Source organism: Cupressus sempervirens, chromosome 3, assembly GCF_028749045.1.
Source record: "Cupressus sempervirens isolate cs-2001-9-10 chromosome 3, ASM2874904v1, whole genome shotgun sequence".
Lineage (NCBI taxonomy): Eukaryota > Viridiplantae > Streptophyta > Pinopsida > Cupressales > Cupressaceae > Cupressus > Cupressus sempervirens.
The window spans coordinates 476,636,024-476,652,832 of record NC_143120.1 but is presented as its reverse complement, the minus strand read 5'-3'; positions in this window follow the sequence as shown (position 1 = coordinate 476,652,832).

Genomic DNA, 16,809 nt, shown 5'->3' with positions numbered 1-16,809 from the left:
TGCTGACATCAGCAAGTGATGAGCATAAATTTGATGGTCAAATGATCATCAAGGAAAAATAATGCCAGAAAAATGACCTCTATCAGAAAAAATACCTAGTCACTAGAAACTTGTGCCTGAAGAAAAATCCAATGGCCAATGAATAAACATGTGGAAAAAAGTTTTAATAAAAAAACTCAAAACTACAAAACATGCCCAACCAAAAATTATGCCTAATACTCAGTGATGTGATGCATCCAAAAGGATACTACTATAAAAGGGGTCAAAGTGTGAGGGCACATGACTAGAGATGGGGCTAAAAGGTATAGCCTGCTAACATGTCGACCCTAGAAATGTACATCATAAAAAAAAAAAACCTCCATTGGTAGATGAAGGGCCTGTTATCTTTAATAGTCTGCAACCCAATAACAATTTTCCAATGAAAAAATGTGGCAAAAGCAATTGGACAAAAATTAGGGGCCACGAGTTACCAAATCATTGCCTAGATAAAGTGATTTTCCTCCAAGAACTACACCCAATCATTAAAAAAATATTGTTGATCTACCCAATCACATAGAGGACGGTAGGGACTCTAAAGAGGAGCATTAGAAGGATTATTTTCTTCCAAAAAACTCGAGCACAAACACAAACATGGCAAAAAAGTAGACAATATAGAAGGAGAGGTCATTGCAATGCCTAAATACTACACCAAAAGTCCTCTTTTGGAAGATGAGTGACATGTATAAATAAATTGCATATTGGTGTGTTGAACATGGGCTCAACTTGGCCCTCACACCAAAAACTAATGTCTTTACAAAAAAAATGTAACATGTGCTTCCCAAAACAAATCTCACCACCAAACGTATGGGCATTGATAGAGAGCACAAGGGTTAAAAAGACTAAGAATACCACCTATAAAAAATGACATATTCACTACTTTAAAGGCCAAGGCCCACATGACAAAGTTGGTGCATGGAGGTCAAAGAACATTTAAACAAAAAAAAACCATTATCCATTTTTGAAAACCACTATCACCTACGCTGGAAAAACAATGCCCAATTAATAAATGATATAAACTGAGGGGTCCATTGTTCAAATGAGTGGAGGGAGTTGGAGCCTACGTGTGGAAGCCCAAAATGTGTTGACCAAAAAGACACATGGGTGACCTGACATTAATTCACGTGGCTTGAGGGAACCTCAAAATAAAAGTGTGATTGCTAGGTCATAGGAAAAGCCCACAAAAAACAAAGAACTTCTCCAATTAAAATGCATGTGTATGGTGAGCCCTATGCAAATGGTAAAAAAAGAAATGCCTCCACCTTGAACACATATTAAAAAGTTCCCTTTATGTGATTTAAAAATAACATGCCCTTTGCAAAAAATTTAAAATAATTTTTTGATAAAAAATAAATCAAAAGTAGCATTGCCTCAAATTATGTGCTCAGATCAATAAGGCCTGGGTGCAAAAAAAAAATGCCTCAAATTTCAACAGTGTCTAAATTGAACATATTTTATATGAAAATGGGGTCCTTGAGCGATCTGAGCTAAAAAAAGATGTCTATTTGGGCTCAAAGTTCTCCAAAAAATAGGTCCCCCTAGATCAAATACAACATCCTTTAAAAGCCATAGATGTCAAATCTTTCGCAAACACAATAGGGGCATGAAGATCTGGAGCTTTGATTCCCAGGTGCACAGATGAGACATTCTTGATGTGCAAAAAAGAAATTGCTATTATCAAAAGTGAATAAATATTGAATTACAAAGAGAAATCATCCTTATAAAGGAGATCAAAACCCTAAAAGGTAACTAACCTAGGTTGCATGATAATAATTAATATAAGAATTAATTATTATATGCCCAAAGTTTAGCTTAAGTAAACTAGAGATAATAATTGGATAAATAATAAAATCAATTATGATTTAATTAATAAGAAAAAACTTTATTACTCTAACACAATCCAATGAAGTCTTCTTAAAAGAGGTAGTAGACCATTTCAAAAAAGTATGATTAAGAAGATACTAAAGTTACTATTTGGAAAAACAAAATGTTGATTAACTAAATTAGTAAATTTATTGGTGTCCACTTAGTTTGTGCACTTCTCTAAACCCTTCTATCCAAGTTATTCCATAGATTGGAATGCTTGAATGATGGCTTAGAGCTCCCTATCCATGTAGTGAAAAGGTGTGTTCTTGTGCATATGAGGAGCTCTCAGTTGAGCCTTAGGGACACAACCCTTGCTACTAAACCATGCAATGAGAGATTCTTAAGACAAGAGCAGGAGTACAAATGTCAAAGAGATTCTCAAACATGCAATGCAAGAATGATCTAAGCTAGAATGAAATTCAAGAGTGCAACTAGACTAAGCCAAATGAGAGTGTTACAACCATTGTTAGTTAAGCTAGGTGATCTATACTATGCCAAAAGGAAATCAATCTATCCTAAATGAATCTAGTGCTAAGATGAAGGATGCAAGAATGAGATGAGAATACTAGAAATTCTCCACAAGTGCTTCAAGAAATCTATCAAGAAACCTGCAACATTACATTAGGTAAAAAAATGGGGATCCTTAGAGAAGGAGAGAGCTCTCCCTTTTAAATGCATACAGATGGTTGAGATAAAGATCAATAGATGAGGCATCAAGGGTGGGGGTTGAATTTTGGCATGATCCATTTGTAAGAATAAGTCAACCAATGAGAGAGAGTTTATTTTTCATGTGAGACAAAGTCTTTTCTTTTAATTTGTAACTAGGGAAAAGACTTTATGTGTGCACATTGAGTGGGTTAGAAGAATGAGGTCATTTATTCAATTAAAAGAGGATATTCTCTTTTAATCAAATATGGATTTAGGATATTATAGTCAAACTATAGGTGAAAAGTAGATAATTTGTTTATTAGCAATTTGGCCTAGGGAAATAATTTTACTTTAGCCAAAAAGTTGAGAAGGGGGCTAATAGTCTACATGACCATTTTTAGGTCATTAAATTTTCCCCTCTATCACTAATGTGTGATTGATCTAGGAACACATTGCATTAAAGAATATAGAATTCAAGCATACAACAATAGATAGAGAGGTCTTATTCTAAAGAATGAAATGCAAAGAAAGATAGAAGTACTAAATGTACAACCTGATAGCGATAGTATTGAACACTAGGAGAGAGATGATATCAAGACTCAAGAAGAGTACTAACATCAAGCAAAGCAGATAGATTTAGAGAAAATGAAGAGATCGGGCATATGCTTCTAAGAAATAGATAGTTGTAGCAAGAAATGATAAAGTATTTGTACCCCCTTGGGATTGAAATTGAAATGAGGTAAAGGGAATGCAAAAATGTGAAAGATATGAGAAAATTGAGATATAGTAAAGTCAACGATGATAGATAAGTGATTAAAACCAAAGAGTGACTATAGAGAAGTGATAGAATGCCCCAGTTTGACTAGAGTTGATTGAGAAGGATAAAGCATAAAAACTAGGTCAAATCAAGTATAAAGATAATTTAGAAGTGAAATATGTGAATTGAAGTAGGTACAAAGTGTACAAATGATGAGGATATGAAGAAATGAAGATGCCCCAACGAAGATTAGACCTCAAAAGTTCAACTAATTGCATAGAAGAAGGTAGAATTTTAAAATGCAATTTTGACCATCAAGATGAACTCAAATTTCTATTTTGATCTCGAAAATGGATCTAGAATGTCAAAATTAGCCAAGGGTTCAATTTTCACAAAATTCCCAGGAGTTTGAAAAATGGGCCAAAATGAGGTTGTAGGACTATATAAGGGGTCCAAGGGTTATTTTCAATTCATTTGTCTTTTATAATTTTGGAGAGCTCTTGAGTGATTTTGAGAGAGATCATGGCTCTAGCTGGCACTCTGACCCACAGACACCATTTTGAGTGTGGCTAGTTGCACAATCGACCACCTGACTATGAGGCCCTAGTGAGTCTTCAAAAAACTTGTATTTTTTGAGTCATTTTGAGGCATTATAGCACATTTTTAACGCATTTTTATTAGTTCTTTGCAAATTATCATGCAAAAATTTAAAAGTATTGCATAATTATATTGAGAAGTATCGTGCGATACTTCTTCTACATAAATTGTATTACCCACTTTGAGAAATTCCATCGTATTAGGCATACCCAATAATTGCTTGAAATGGTGCAAACTATTTTATGATAGAAAAGTATCGCCCAATAGTTGCAAGAAGTATTGCTTGGTTATTTTTTGAGAATTTTTGAAATGTTTATGAGAAAATTGTGAGTGTGAGATTGTTTTCTTGTGTCGTTTTGATCTGTTTATGATGTTCTTGATTTGTTTATAACTGATACTGACATTTCAATGTTTGCTTGACTTATTATGTAGATTTTCTTCCTTGCACTATTGATCAAATACCCCAAGGTGGTGGGGTTGCATGTCCTTCATCATCTCGAGAGAGATGAGAAGGCCACCATAGATAGTATGGGATTGAGGTGGTTGTTGTGCATGCCCCATATTCAAGAAAACCACATATTGTTGACTACATTAGCTGAGTGGTGGCACAATGAGCATAACACCTTTCATTTGCCCACTGGTGAGGCTACCATCACTCTAGATGATGTATATCACATCCTTTGCATGCCATGCCATAGAGACCCTATGAGTGTGATCATTATATTTTGATGCTTGTTTGTTTTAAGTTTTTGATTTCCATATGAAGTGTACTGATATGGATTTGATCTTATTATAGGTTTACTATGATCAGACCTCAACAAGAGGGAGGTTGGCAGTGCAAAAAATATTTTAGGATGTGACCATCCTAGACCAAAACCTTAGCTGGAAGAGGTTGATAGATGAGTATAGGGATTAGTATCCCTTAACCTATCTTTTTTTCTCATTGGTTTCCCAAGCTCTGGTCACTTATAGGGGCCAGAAGGGCTTCCCTCTAGGATGGGGTTGATTGGTTACTGATTTGATTGGGTGGCCTAGCAGGATGACATGGGGACCTTCCATACTTTTTGATATGTATCATGACTTCACGAGATCATCTACCGAGATGGTCAAACTTGGGCATGCAGTATAGTTATAGCATAGATATGGGCCTGGGATCACATATTAGTTATATGGCCATGGTTACAATCATGTGAGCATAACCACCCTTATATTTATAGATACACAAGGTTCATCCCTCAGAGCCTCAATGGGGCTATGACATACTATTGGTGTTTATTTGATGAGCTTACCTCTTTTGTCTAGCGACCATATCGATAGTGTGCAAGATGGTCAGATGCATCAGAGTTAAAGTACATGTGATACAGTCAACCACTAGTGGGAAGACACTTATATATAGTGGAGCAATTTGTGGTTAGTCAAGTATGGTGACAGCTTTCTAAAAGACAAGTGATCTCAATGGAGACCACCACATATGATCAGTTTTGTGGGGAGGAGGATCAAGGTTGGTTACCTATGTTGGATTACCAAATGACCTTAAGAGATACATCAATGCTGATGCCAGTGCCTTGGGATTATTGCCCAAACTTAATAGATGCAGGGGTAGATCCAATATACCTTTACAAGATGCAGAGGCATCCATTCCCTCATTTTACTAGACCAGATGCACCACCTATGGCAGTAGGATAGGGGGATGGTAGAGATGGTAGTAGAGGTCAAGGTAGAGGTGGGAGGCAGATTGAGGTTAGGAGCATTTCTCGATCTATTAGGATGAGATAGATGTGGACCTATTCTGTGAGAGAGGAGGAGGAGGAGGAGGAGTGTTCATTGAGATGTAGGAGGGTGGAGTGAGTGAAACCATGATAGGATCAGCCTATTGGAGGAGATGTAGAGGACCCTAGAGATGCTTGTATATGAGCACTAAAGGTAGAGATATTGGAAGCACAAATCACCATAGTTGTATGAGACTAGCAGCTCATAGATGAGTGGGCACGAAGCAAGGAGTTCCATAGGGAGTGGGATGCAATAAGGCAAGAGTCAGAACATCATGGAGAACATGTTGCCTACTATTATTCTACATATAGAGGTGTGGTACCACTTGGATAGGAGCTACTAGACTACTTAGAGTGGGCAGGGAGATTAGAGGGTGCAATATAGTTGCCAGACAAGAGACAAGCTCCACCTCCATGACCACCACTAGCACAGGAGGGCAGGAGTCAATCCTAGAGTTAGGAGTAGGTCTAGGATGATGTCCTCATGACATTTTGTTGCACCATATGTATTTTTGAGATATTTATCTAGATTTTGGATCCCATATTGTATATATTTTTTGGCACATTTTGATATATATGAGATACTGAATTTGATCAATGTATTTGTTTACTCATCTCATTTTATGCTCATGTGATGGTTGTTGTATATGGATATTCTAGAACTTATGTTTATGTTTACATTTGATGTTTCAGTTTTTGATTATGTTTATGTATGCTCAGTTTTATGTTTACATGCTCATGGATATCTCTCATAGATAGTTTAGCTCTCATGTATATGATGTAGACCTATGTTTTAAAAATTTAATACTTGGATATATTAGATGTGATTATTAGATTAACCCCTTGTGATGAAAGGTAAGAAAGAAAGTGGATGTGGTCGACAAGAAGTGAAAGACATGAAAGAAAAGTGAGAAAAATATGAAAGTAGTTAGTTGATGTGTCCATGAAAGATGAAAAGGAAACTCTCCCCATATGCAAAATGCAAGACTAAGCTAGAATGAGCATATAATGAAAAATATTATGTAAAATGGTTTACTTGGAAGGGACACAAAACATTTAGACTCTAATTTCATCATTGAGCATTATTAGGGACATCGAAAGATCATACAATGCTCACTAGTATAACTACGAGGATATGAATATGATCTATATCAGATAGGTATGTGGGATTCCAACCTAAGCATCAAAGACATGTAAGTCAAGATAAATAATGTAGTTATATGCCCTAAGTTTAGTATAGCAAGATTACACCTGTATCAGGGCATAAGTTCCAGGATAAACCCCAAATGTGGTCTTGCAAAAATAGACAAGGATGATATATTGCAAGCCCAAAGTGTCAGTAAGACAAGCGCAAAGGATCTCAACACCTTAAACTAACAAAGTATACCCACAAGTAGAAAATAATTAAACCATGCCCCATGCTCCCAATCTTCTAGTCCATGACATCCTTGAAAGACTATTAGGGAGGGAACACTCAGTAAAGAAATCACCATAGACAACACGCAAAGAAGATAAAGTTGATCATAGATCAGCAAGTTTTATGTTTAATTTTGTGTGTGAATGTCACATGGTCATTTCTTCAAGAATCACATTTAATAGTGAGAAATATCGTGGCATTGTAGACTGTAGGTAAGATGTCTAAAAATTGTAAAGAAACACTCAATGTCAAGGGGGGAAGTGTTGATAAACATTGTTTTGCATGAGTTTTCAAAGAAAATATAACACACAAGGAGACCCTGATAAGCTAAGAAGTTGTGCCCACAAGCCGAGGACAAGAGATAATTCCAAGCTAGGAAATGTGTTGTGGAGTGATTGAGTGAGATTGATAGACAAAGGTGTGAGGGTCTCAAGTAGCGCTTGTTTCTAGGTTCTCACTGTATATGAGCAATGTTAGTATGCTAATAGAAACCAAATTTAAATAAAGCTTCTACAAACTAAACAAAATTCATAAACTTCAAGATAGACTAAGATGAACTCTCAATTGAGAATATGAGCCATTAATGGGCTCTCTCAATGAGAAGCTCTCTTGTTGAGTGGCTTTGTCTAAATAGATAGGATGTATGCTCAAGCTTATGCTTCAAAAAGGGCTTCAAATGGAGTTGGAATTTGGGTGTGAGTGTATGGTTTTGATGTAAAATGGCTTCTCAAAATGGCATTATGACTTTACTTCATGGATTGTGTTAAAATGGCTTGGGAGAGGATTCCTTAAATAGGCAAAGGGCTTGAGGGATTGAGGGCTAAGATGCAAGGATGGGAAAAAGCTCATGGAGGGCTCAGATTGCATGAGAGGAGAGCACATGGATTGTGCTTCCTTACAGCCAATCAGGGAGTGACACATGTCACAGGGTGAGAGGATGGAGGAAAGGGGAAGGATGAGTCAACAAAGGAGGCTCAAAGGATAAAATCTTCATAAAGACCCTCATAATGGCTTGTAAGAGCAATAAAAGGGCTTGGAAGAGTCATTTATGGCCTAGTGGACTTCATAAAGTTTTATGGTTGGGATATTTTGAGGGAGATGAGAGCAATTTCGACTTGGACTTGATTAGGAAGGTTTTAAACTTTCTTAGGCTTGTGCAAATGATTAGAGGATGGATTAGGATGGTTTAAGATTAGCTTAGGGATAGGCAAGTGGATGGCATTTAATGAGGGTGGGTGAAGGAGGAGATATTTGTTAACTTTGGCTTGGGTTAGTAAGTCTTAACCCATTTTTAGGGAATGTGACAAGGTTAGGAGGGGATTAGGATTAGGTTTAAAGACATCTTCTAGAAGAGTCTAGACTTTGGATGAGGATAAAGACTTTCTAGAATAGTCTAGAATTTCCTAGGATGTGAATGAAGACTTTCTAGAAGAGTCTAGAACTTCTTAGGATGAGGATAAATTAGATTTTTAGGAAATAAATAAAGTTTTATTTATTTCAAGGGTTTGGGTTGAGGAGATATTTATTAAAACTTTGTTAATAAACATGAGGATTAATATTTAATCTTAGTTAAATATTTTGAGTTGGGATTAGGGGTAGGAAATGATGGGATTAGCCTTTAATTAAAATTAAAGAAGGATTAGAAGATTTTGGAAGAAGTTAGTGGTCTTAAGGAAATTGGCCAAGTTTTGGGCAAAAAATAATTTTTTTATTTATTTTGGGTTTTTTGGTCAATTTATTAATTAAATAATTAATAAATAAGGAAATAATGTTTAAATAAGATTTAAACATTTTTGGGAGGGATTCCTTAATTAAATATTTTTAATTAAGATAAAGGGATTTAATGGCATAAAAATAAATAAATTAATTAAATAATTAATTAATTAATAAATGATGATGTCATCAGGAATTTTTCAAAAAATAAAAATACTTTATTTTCTAAAGGTTTTTAGGTGTCTACACTCACCACTCGACATATGTTTTTTAGGACTTAAAAAAAATTATAATTAAATTTTTAAATTTCTTTGGTGATACATTAAAGTGCCTATTGTGAGGTTTTCACTAAGATGATCATTTTTTCAAGAATTTTTTTGAGTTTTAGGATTTTTTCAAGATCATAAGATGTGTACAGATAGTTGAGCCAAAAGAGCCTTAAGCATAGAATTTCTTCAAATGTGGAATATTGATCGGCTCAGTGAGTTTATACCCTTCAAGAGTAGAAAATTAATAGGCACCAGATCCAAATGCTACTATGATGATGTAAGGACCCAAGTAGTTAGGCTCAAATTTCCCCTTTTGTTCCCTGTTTTGTTGATTCTTAGGGTTCTCTCGAAGAACAAGCTCACCCATTTGGAACTCTCGAGGGTTGAACTTTTTTCATAGCTATTTTTTGATAAGCCCTCATGTGATCAAAAGTGGCCTTGCAGTGCTCATCGAGGGTTTCTATCTCGTATATCCTCATAGCTCTATGATCTTCATTAGTTATCAACCCATGTAAGGAGACTTGCAAGGAGGGAATCTCAACTTCTAAAGGTAAGACAACCTTATAACCATAGACTAGCGAAAAAGGTGTAGCCCCTGTACAAGTATGTATAGTGGTCCTACAAGCCCATAGTACCAGATTGATTTGCAAGTACCAATCTCCACCTAATTTATGAATAATTTGATGCAATATTTTGAGTATTGTCTTATTAAAGGCCTCAACTTGGTCATTCCCTTGGGGATAGTATATTGAGGACCAAGTTGTTTGATCTTGAATTTCTTACAGAGTTGTTTAAGGTCCTTGTTTTAGAATTATCCTCTATTATCAGTAACAATGGAGGATGAGATGTCATATTGATAAATATGTGGTTGAGAATAAACAAGGCAACATGCTTACTTGTAGCAATAGATAAGGACACAACTTCAACCCATTTTGTGAAGTATTCTTCCACTGTAATGATAAACTTGTGGTCATTGGATGAACTTGGATGAATTGTTTCCCACCAAATCAAAGGCCCACTGCTAAAAAGGCTAAAATGTGATAGAAGGGATGAGCTCATGTCTAGGAGCATGAATTAGGTTACCATGTAGCTAATATTTATTGCAAGATTTAATGTATCTGACATCATTAGCTTGCATAGTTGGCCGATAGTAGCCTACCCTAAGTAGTTTTTGAGAAAGTACAAGACCATTAGAGTGTGCCTTGTTAATGTCATTGTGGACTTTGGCCGATGCCTTTTCAAAATATTCTAGTTCTAGACACCTAAGAAGAATTCCATCTAGACCCTTCCTATATTGGTCACTAGAGACAAGGGTATAGTGGGAGGCATTTCAGAGAAGTTGAAGTTTTTGGTTGTGTGTGAGATTTTTAGGGATTATCTAATCATGTAGGTAGGAGAAAATAGAGGAGTAGTGAGAGGAATTGTGACCAACAATGGTGTAGATCACATGATTATTAGGGGATTCATATGCAGGATGACATAATTCTTCCACTAGGAACTTGAATTGTGATTCATGTTCTTGGAACTGAAGAATAGATGTTAGGGTGACCATAACATCTGTACCCTTATTTTCTTCCCTAGGAATTTGTTGAAATGTCATAAATGTGAAGTAGTTCCTTAGGGTATCAATCAATTTCTTGTAAGGTACAAGCTTATCATCTTTAGTTTGAAAATCATTATTAACTTGGTTAATAATAGGCTAGGAATCTTCGTAGATGTGAAGCTCTATGATCCTCCATTCTAAATCCATTTTGATCCCATTAGTTAAAGCCTTATACTATGGTATATTGTTAGTGCATTTGAATAAGAGTTTGTAAGACTTTAGGATTGTATAATTGTGAGGTGTAACAAAAAAAATCCCTACACCTGCCCCATTCTGAGTGTGAGAGTCATCAAAGAACATCTTCCATGTCCTTTCAGTGACATACATGATGGAAGCATTAGGAAATTCTATCTACATAGGAGCAGTATCTTGGAATGGAAAATCAACAAGTTAATTAGCTATGGCTTGTCCCTTAATAGCTTTGTGTTCAACATACTGAATGTCAAATTAGGAGAGAAACATCATCCATTTAGCAAGATGACTAGTAAGTACAACTTTACTTAATAAATATTTGAGGGGATCAATTTTTGCAATAAGGTGTACCATGTGAGCCAACATGTAGTACCTAAGCTTTTGGGAGGCAAATCACACTGCAAGGCAAGCCTTTTCCATGTTGTTGTAATTCATTCCACAAGCCACCAAAGTGCGACTATTGTATATATAGATTATTCTTCTCTATTTTGGTCACTTTGTGCTAATAATGCCCCTAGGGAAGAATTTGTAGCTGAGATGTATGGTATCAAAAGTTTCCCTGGTATAAGTAGCATCAATATTAGATTTTTAGCCAAAGATCCTTTGATTTAATCTAAGCTTTTTTTACATTCCTCATTCCAAATACATGTGAAGCCTTTGAGCAAGTTCTTGTTGAAGGATTGTGCTCGATTAGCTAGCTGAGATATAAACCTCCAAATAGATTATAGAAGTCCTTGAAGACTTCTTAATTGACTGATATTTTTAGGAGAAGGCATTTCCATGATGGCTTGCACCTTTTCTAGATCAACTTCAATGTCTTTCGTAGATATGATATAGCCTAACAGTTTTCCTAATGTGACACCAAAGACACACTTTTTGGGATTTAACCTAAGATTAAATTGTTCCATGTGGTCCAATATCAAACTCAAATCATCATATCAAACATAGACATAATATTCTAACAAAAATTACCCCATGCACATACAAAGGAGGTTTTCTCCTGATCCTCAAGGGAAATTTTGATTTAATTATATCTAGAGAAGTTAATCATTGAAGAGTACAATTCATAATCTGTGGTAATGTCCATTATTATGTCTATGTTAGGTAGTGGGAAATCATCCTTAGGGCATGCTTTGTTTAAGTCTCAAAATCGATGCACACTTGAAAGGACTTATAGAGTTTGGACATAGGTACAATGTTGGAGATCCACTTTGCATAATCAAAAGCTCTGATGAAGTTTTCACTTAAGAGCTTTTCTAGTCTAGCCTTGACCAAGAGAGCCACATGTGGATGCATTTTTCTCAACTTCTACTTGAAACGTTTGACACCATGAGAGATAGATAGATGATGCATGATTAGATCTATGTCAAGGCCATGTATATTTGAATAGTTCCATGCAAAATTAATTTTATTTTCTTGAAAGAACTTAGTGAAGTTTTCCTTTTCTTCAACCAAAGATATTGAGAAACATAAACGATTTTGGGGGACTCTTGTGTACCTAGATTAATAGGCTGTATAGGTTCGATGAGAATTGACTGAAGAAATTTTCTAAAAATAGCTTGGTAGACTACCAAGTACCTCATCCTCAGGTGCCTCAAAGAAGTTTTCACCCTTAGATACATCTTTGTTTTTACTTTTTTGGGGTTTAGACACCACCACAAAGTGGTTTTCGCCATCTGACCACTTATTTTTTGTTTTTCTTTTAATTTTCTGACTAATGTACTTGATATATGTTACATTCATGTTAAGCTTAAGTTCATTGGCAGAAGATATCATGGGTTCAATAACATTGATAGAGAAAGTGATCTTGTAGTCATTTTGAAAAGATGGTAGTTTTGGTCTTTGGTGTTGAGAAGACCAATTTATGAGATCAGAGTGGAGTAATAAGAGTGAAGTGGAGACTTCAAGGTTGTTGATGTGGAAGGAGTCATCTATGGTGACATGAGAGCTCAAGCCCATACAAAATGTTCCAAAGGGATCCAAATCAGGAATAGACCTAGAGGGACCAACATGATCCACTAAAATAGTTTGCAAACCAAACTCGTTAGAAGCTAGACTAGAATCTTTGAATACATTTGGTTGGTTAGCATAGGCATGGATGACATCTGCTCCCAAATCACAAGATGCCTCTAAAAGGGGTTCCCACTCATATTCACCAGAATCTATGCTTTGGTTCTAGGCTATCAAATGATCAATGTTTTCTCTTATCCTTCCTCTATTAGGATCTTCATGATTAGATTCATTAGACTCACATTGTCTAGAGGTGGAAGCCTCAACATCATTGTGGGTGACCATTGATTCTTCTCCCCAAAGGAGAGAAGTAAGAGGCATGAAATCCTTTTCTTGTAGAATAGTAGTAACAAAGGGTGGATCATTCTCCTCTAATTCACTAATCATAAGAGCTCTTCTATTGAACCTTGATAATTCATCTTCTAGGAAAAAGCCTAGTCCAATAGTATCTCTATTTTCATGTCCCTCAGTGTGACTTAAGGGTTCTACAAGAGGTTTCTTATTACACTTAGTTTGTGTGCTTCTCTAAACCCTTCTATCCAAGTTATTCCATAGATTGGAATGCTTGAATGATGACTTATAGATCCCTATCCATGGAGTGCAAAGGTGTGTGTTTGTGCATATGAGGACCTCTCAGCTAAGCCTTAGGGACACAACCCTTTCTCGTAAACCATGCAATGGGAGATTCCTTAGACAAGAGCAAGAGTGAAAATTTCAAAGATATTCTAGAACATGTAATGCAAGAATGATCTATGCTAGAATGAAATGCAAGAGTGCAACTAGACTAAGCCAAATGAGGGTGTTACAACCATTGTTAATTAAGATAGGTGATCTATACTATGCCAAAGGAAATCAAGCTATCCTAAATGAATCTAGTGCTAAGATGAAGGATGCCAGAATGAGATGAGAAGACTAAAAATTCCACAAGTGCTTCAAGAAATATGTCAAGAAACTTGTAGCATAACATTAGCTAAAAAATGGGGATCCATAGAGAAGGAGATATTTCTCCCTTTTAAATGTATACAAATAGTTGAGATCAAGATCAAGAAATGAGGGATCAAGGGTGGGGGTTGAATTTTGGCATGATCCATGTGTAAGAGCAAGTCAACCAATGAGAGAGAGTTGACTTTCCATGTGATACAAAGTCTTTTCTTTTAGCATGTAAATAGGAAAAATACTTTACATGTGCACATTGAGTGGGTTAGAAGAATGGGATCCTTTATTTAATTAAAAGGGGACATGTTCTTTTAATCAAATAGGGACTTAGGATATATAGTCAAACTATAGGTTAAAATTAGATAATTAGATTTTTAGCAATTTGGCCTAGGGAAATCATTAATTAATTTAGCCAAAATGTTGAGAAAGGGGCTAATAGTCTATATGACCATTTTTAGGTGATTACAATTAATAGATTAGATCATAGTGACATTTAGTGAATATTTACAAAGAAAACTATTGATGAATGGGATATCAGTGAATTTTTTTAGCTCTATGTTTCTAAAACTTGAATGTTTCTTCTATAAGATAGATGTCAAATACTGGAAGGTAATTTCCCCAAAGGGAATTAAGAGTCCCATGTGATGATTGTGTTGGTGTTTCAAACTACTGAACAACAAAATGGTCAATGCTAGAATGATAACACTCATATAACCTAAGGATCAGCCAATTCCTATTATCAATTACATAAGTAAACCATTTGGAATCAACTTCAACAAAACCAAAGGATGGCTTCCTACTCTTTTGGCTCTACTAAACCAAGGAAGGTATAGCTAGGGATGATTCTAATGCAAACTGCTATGTAGAGATTCTTTTAGTTTCATTTTGATTCTCATCTATTACCCACTAACACATGAGTAGTTTACTTCACTTCTTTTAATGTTCTCAAACTTGTATGCATCCCTTATCAGTAGATCTGGTCGTCATTCTCCTTGAATTTACAAATATTCTTGATAATAGCAGCTACCTAAGACTCAGAGAATAGATATAAATGAGTATTGACCAGCATTTATAACTTTATAAAAAATTGAATGAAAAATGATTTTGATTTTATAATTGGTTTGATATGCAGTAGCAGAATTCATCCTTGTTCACCTCTAACTTATGAGACTAGTGCCTTATCCATTGGGCATAAAATTGACTATTGGCAGGAGATCTAATTCAAATAACTTGTAATTGAATTAATCAATTGTAATCACCCATTCCCATTCTTATGAAGTATCCTTTTCATAAATTCATAAACCCTACTGATTTACTGAAGCATTTCTATAATTCCTTGAATTAAAAGCAACAATGAAATCAGTATGCAACCCATACAGATTGCATTCAGTCAATTTAAAGCTTATTTAAATGACTTCAAAGTAGATAAACACATAAAATGAAGATAGAAATTGATGACACAGCTATAGTGCAAATACCCTTTTGTATTATCCTTTTAGATGACTAATACAATGACCAATAGAAATGAAAGCATAGAATAGCTTACTGATTCCATCATTTCAATATATCATCAGAAAGTACAACTAAAAATAAGCTCAAAACAACTACACACTATTGGACCGACTATATTCTCTCAAAAGACTCAAAATTATTCAAAATTTGGACCCTCACATTGCCTTGAAAACTTACTTATATAAGCATGAGTTGCAACAAGCAAAGGGAAAATGTGATTGACAGGTCTCCTTTTACAACAACGAATATACTACCCCTTTACAAAAATATCTGGATACCTTAACTCAAAAAGAAACAATAGAAACAATCGTAGATGACAGCTGGAGCATAAAATCTTTAAGTTTGTCTTTTTCTCTAATTGCTCCCTATTGGTAAAGCTTTGATTTCTGCAATTGCTTCCCAGACAAATATTTCTCTTTTGGTGGGCCATTCACACTCCTTGACTATTGTTAGTTCACTAACAATTTTCTTCCACTTGGCATCAGTAATTATCCTTCCTTGTACGACAAACCTATTCATTTCAGTTTCAACCTTGAATAGGGTATCAATTAGTTCATTGAAAGCATATTCATTAATATCATCCACAAAAATTGATGCCACCTGTGGCAAGTCTACAATATGATCAAAAGAACTAGACCATTCATTGAAATCTTTTAGTTTGTCATCAGGATTAATAATAGAAAGAATTAAAGAATAAAAACCACTTGTTAATACTTTCATTTTACTTTGAATTACTGCCAGCTTCCCTATGAAATTTTGCAAAAAATATTTCACCTTATCCATACCCACCTTTACAGTAATAACTTTATCAGGAAGATTTGGCTTATTGGCTAACAAGGGTATCAGTCTATCAAAGAATTGCATATATAGCCCCCATTGTTGAAAAATTGGCTCAAGTCATTCAATTGCATCCTTACATTCTTGTTCTGCAGACTGTAGATTTCAATTGCATCCTTACATACCTATTCTGCAGACTGTTGTGCCATTCAATTGAGAATACTGAGTAAGACTATTTTAGATTTGAAAACTAAGTTCAAATCCTATATTGGTCAGTGTTGATGAATTACAGAATCCAAAAGCTAAAACAGAGATAGTCAAGGTAAAAGCACAAGTGCCACCTTTGACCATACAAACTACTGGTATTCTATTTCTTCCACCACCACCTCCACCAAGTATAGTCACTTATACACTCCAAATGCCAAGTACAACAGCAGGGGAAATAAAAGAAACATCTGAACAACCAACAAGTTCAACCCCACCTAGCGATCAAAAAAGGGATATTCAAGCTGAAGAAAAAGATGAGACAAAGAAGAAGGAGGAGACTGCAATACAAACACTGGTTACATTACCAAAATCTGGTACTCCAACACAGACTTTTCAGCAGCCGAGCATAGATAGGTTACAGCTACAAATCAAGACACCAGGCTCGAGCTCATCAAAGGCAGTTAGGAAACTTCACTATGGAGTTCCTGAGCTTGATGAAG